At 50.4% G+C, this 5000-nt stretch overlaps 1 protein-coding gene across 3 annotated transcripts in view; it reads right to left on the bottom strand.

Annotated features, from left to right (window-relative positions):
• The window catches only part of LOC306986331 (kinesin-like protein KIF1C), a gene marked incomplete at its 3' end in the record, with an annotated part of 32890 nt that overhangs the window by 26778 nt on the left and 1112 nt on the right, over window positions 1-5000 (bottom strand). The window lies entirely within an intron of this gene.

Raw genomic sequence — 5000 nt, 5'->3', positions numbered from 1 at the left:
CCTACAACAGGTTTACATGCATCTCGATTCAGTCTCTCTAAGCCCCGCCTCTCTGAGAGCTGCTCTGCTGTGATTGGTCAGATTCAGTCTCTCTAAACCCCGCCTCTCTGAGAGCCGCTCTGCTGTGATTGGTCAGATTCAGTCTCTCTAAGCCCCACCTCTCTGAGAGCCGCTCTGCTGTGATTGGTCAGATTCAGTCTCTCTAAGCCCCGCCTCTCTGAGAGCCGCTCTGCTGTGATTTGTCAGATTCAGTCTCTCTAAGCCCCGCCTCTCTGAGAGCTGCTCTGCTGTGATTGGTCAGATTCAGTCTCTCTAAGCCCCACCTCTCTGAGAGCTGCTCTGCTGTGATTGGTCAGATTCAGTCTCTCTAAACCCCGCCTCTCTGAGAGCTGCTCTGCTGTGATTGGTCAGATTCAGTCTCTCTAAACCCCGCCTCTCTGAGAGCTGCTCTGCTGTGATTGGTCAGATTCAGTCTCTCTAAGCCCCGCCTCTCTGAGAGCTGCTCTGCTGTGATTTGTCAGATTCAGTCTCTCTAAGCCCCGCCTCTCTGAGAGCTGCTCTGCTACGATTGGTCAGATTCAGTCTCTCTAAACCCCGCCTCTCTGAGAGCTGCTCTGCTGTGATTGGTCAGATTCAGTCTCTCTAAGCCCCGCCTCTCTGAGAGCTGCTCTGCTGTGATTGGTCAGATTCAGTCTCTCTAAGCCCCGCCTCTCTGAGAGCTGCTCTGCTGTGATTTGTCAGATTCAGTCTCTCTAAGCTCCGCCTCTCTGAGAGCTGCTCTGCTGTGATTGGTCAGATTCAGTCTCTCTAAACCCCGCCTCTCTGAGAGCTGCTCTGCTGTGATTGGTCAGATTCAGTCTCTCTAAACCCCGCCTCTCTGAGAGCTGCTCTGCTGTGATTGGTCAGATTCAGTCTCTCTAAGCCCCGCCTCTCTGAGAGCTGCTCTGCTGTGATTGGTCAGATTCAGTCTCTCTAAGCCCCGCCTCTCTGAGAGCTGCTCTGCTGTGATTGGTCAGATTCAGTCTCTCTAAGCCCCGCCTCTCTGAGAGCTGCTCTGCTGTGATTTGTCAGATTCAGTCTCTCTAAGCCCCGCCTCTCTGAGAGCTGCTCTGCTGTGATTGGTCAGATTCAGTCTCTCTAAGCCCCGCCTCTCTGAGAGCTGCTCTGCTGTGATTGGTCAGATTCAGTCTCTCTAAGCCCCGCCTCTCTGAGAGCTGCTCTGCTGTGATTTGTCAGATTCAGTCTCTCTAAGCCCCGCCTCTCTGAGAGCTGCTCTGCTGTGATTGGTCAGATTCAGTCTCTCTAAGCCCCGCCTCTCTGAGAGCTGCTCTGCTGTGATTGGTCAGATTCAGTCTCTCTAAGCCCCGCCTCTCTGAGAGCTGCTCTGCTGTGATTGGTCAGAAAGGAAACGCTCATTATCATATTTGAATCTCAGCTCTTGATCACAGTATCGATGGCGTGGGTTTTACCGTATCAATCTCAGAGAACAGCGTCTTCTCCACACGAACAACACGAACCGAACTCTTCCAGTCTCAGATACACTACTGTGTTTGAGGGCGGGGCTTAGAGACGCTGTACAGCCAATCAACACCAGAGGCAGGGATTATGCTAATATACAGCTACAGTGTTTGAGGGCGGGGCTAAGAGACGCTGTTCAGCCAATCAACACCAGAGGCAGGGATTATGCTAATATACAGCTACAGTGTTTGAGGGCGGGGCTAAGAGACGCTGTTCAGCTAATCAACACCAGAGGCAGGGATTATGCTAATATACAGCTACAGTGTTTGAGGGCGGGGCTAAGAGACGCTGTTCAGCCAATCAACACCAGAGGCAGGGATTATGCTAATATACAGCTACAGTGTTTGAGGGCGGGGCTAAGAGACGCTGTTCAGCCAATCAACACCAGAGGCAGGGATTATGCTAATATACAGCTACAGTGTTTGAGGGCGGGGCTAAGAGACGCTGTTCAGCCAAACAACACCAGAGGCAGGGATTATGCTAATATACAGCTACAGTGTTTGAGGGCGGGGCTTAGAGACGCTGTTCAGCCAATCAACACCAGAGGCAGGGATTATGCTAATATACAGCTACAGTGTTTGAGGGCGGGGCTAAGAGACGCTGTACAGCTAATCAACACCAGAGGCAGTGATTATGCTAATATACAGCTACAGTGTTTGAGGGCGGGGCTTAGAGACGCTGTTCAGCCAATCAACACCAGAGGCAGGGATTATGCTAATATACAGCTACAGTGTTTGAGCTATATCACACACTACATGAACGATTATATCTAAAAAAGCACAATAGTGGCGGTTCGGTGAACGATACGATAGTAACGCTGAACACACAGTGTGTGTCTGCATGAGTGACTCAGATCAATACAACAACACTGGACCAATCAGGAGAACCCTTCCACTCACACTAGCGGTGCGCGATCTGACGACTTTATATCGTGATCAATCTCGAAGACCTCCACGATCTACTTTCCAGACCGTGATCTTTTATGTCCTCGCAATCTTTTACTTTCCGCACAGTGCTCACATTCACTGTCATTGGCTGATTAGCTTCATTAGCTGATTAGCTTCATTAGCTGATTAGCTTCATTAGCTGATTAGCTTCATTGGTCGATTAGCTTCATTAGCTGATTAGCTTCATTAGCTGATTAGCTTCATTAGCTGTGGTCTCTGTTGAGCAGTTTTGTCGAAACGCATCACTGGATAGAAGTGTTCAACAGAGAATGTGAACTGCATATGAAAGATTATCATAGCGTAGCTTATATTATTAGTAGCATAAAGGCAAACACTATTAATACTTTCTCATTACCGCCAGCATATGCACATTTATATCTCACCGTCATATCCGTGTCGTTTTCACTGAGCTCCGCGTTAAAGTAGTGTTACCTTGACTTTTATTAAAATCTTGCCTTTTTATTCATATTTTTGTCCCAAACTATTTCTTTATCCGTGAAGAATACAGTAATATGATATGATTACAGAATCAAGAAGTTACATCTAAAGTAAGTCGGTTTAATTTAGAGATTTATTTTTTAATTCAATTTCATATTCTTGGCTGACACGCCTCTGCAGCATCGCGTGGCAGTCGGGGACAGTGCCTCTGGGATGGCAGACCGGGGTGGTGGTCCCTCTTTTTAAGAAGGGGGACCGGAGGGTGTGTTCCAACTACAGGGGGATCACACTTCTCAGCCTCCCCGGGAAAGTCTATGCCAGGGTACTGGAGAGGAGAATACGGCCGATAGTAGAACCTCGGATTCAGGAGGAACAGTGCGGTTTTCGTCCGGGCCGTGGAACACTGGACCAGCTCTATACCCTCTACAGGGTGCTGGAGGGTTCATGGGAGTTTGCCCAACCAATCCACATGTGCTTTGTGGATTTGGAGAAGGCATTCGACTGTGTCCCTCGTGGCGGCCTGTGGAGGGTGCTCCGGGAGTATGGGGTCCGGGGTCCTTTGCTAAGGGCTGTCCGGTCCCTGTACGATCGAAGCAGGAGCTTGGTTCGCATTGCCGGCAGTAAGTCAGACTTCTTCCCGGTGCATGTTGGACTCCGGCAGGGCTGCCCTTTGTCGCCGGTTCTGTTCATAATTTTTATGGACAGAATTTCTAGGCGCAGCCAGGGGCCGGAGGGTGTCTGGTTTGGGAACAACACGATTTCGTCTCTGCTCTTTGCGGATGATGTTGTCGTGTTGGCCCCATCAGACCAGGACCTTCAGCATGCACTGGGACGGTTTGCAGCCGAGTGTGAAGCGGCTGGGATGAGAATCAGCACCTCCAAATCCGAGGCCATGGTCCTCAGTCGGAAAAAGGTGGCTTGCCTACTTCAGGTTGGTGGAGAGTTCCTGCCTCAAGTGGAGGAGTTTAAGTATCTTGGGGTCTTGTTCACGAGTGAGGGAAGGATGGAACGGGAGATTGACAGACGGATCGGTGCAGCTTCAGCAGTAATGCGGTCGATGTACCGGTCTGTCGTGGTGAAGAAGGAGCTGAGCCGCAAGGCGAAGCTCTCGATTTACCGGTCAATCTACGTTCCTACTCTCACCTATGGTCATGAGCTTTGGGTCATGACCGAAAGGACAAGATCCCGGATACAGGCGGCCGAAATGAGCTTTCTCCGCAGAGTGGCTGGGCGATCCCTTAGAGATAGGGTGAGGAGCTCGGTCACTCGGGAGGAGCTCAGAGTAGAGCCGCTGCTCCTCCACATCGAGAGGGGTCAGCTGAGGTGGCTCGGGCATCTGTTCCGGATGCCTCCTGGACGCCTTCCCTGGAAGGTGTTCCAGGCACGTCCCACCGGGAGGAGACCCCGGGGAAGACCTAGGACACGCTGGAGAGACTATGTCTCTCGGCTGGCCTGGGAACGCCTCGGTGTCCCCCCGGAAGAGCTAGAGGAAGTGGCTAGGGAAAGGGAAGTCTGGGCATCTCTGCTTAGACTGCTGCCCCCGCGACCCGGCACCGGATAAGCGGAAGAAGATGGATGGATGGAATTTCATATTATTTCGGCCAGTCTGCTCTTTTAATCGGCCTTCAAAAAACAATATACCAGATACATATCTTGATCTGAAATTTTGGGAAGATGGGAAGATCGCCCACCCCTAACTCACACACTCACACACACACACACACACACACACACACACACACACACACACACACACACACACGCACACACACACACACACACAGTCAGACTCAGAGGGTGTTTAAAGGGCAGAAAGGAATGTCATGTGTGTTTGCTGTTTAGCTGCTCCAGCTGTCACAATGAACACACACACACACACACACACACACACACACACACAGATCTAATGTGTTCAGACATGTTGTGTCTCTGTTGCTCTGTTGTTTAAAGTGAGCAGAAAAACACACTTTTGCTAAAACTGCAGAAAACACGATTATCACAGTATCTGTCACACAGATGACTCTCTCACACACACACACACACACACACAGAGAGAGAGAGGGGGAGAGAGAGAGATAAGTCCGTGTAACCAAAGGT

The sequence above is a fragment of the Phoxinus phoxinus genome (assembly GCF_949152265.1).
Source record: "Phoxinus phoxinus genome assembly, chromosome: 18".
Lineage (NCBI taxonomy): Eukaryota > Metazoa > Chordata > Actinopteri > Cypriniformes > Leuciscidae > Phoxinus > Phoxinus phoxinus.
This window is presented reverse-complemented; position numbering and strand designations above follow the sequence as displayed.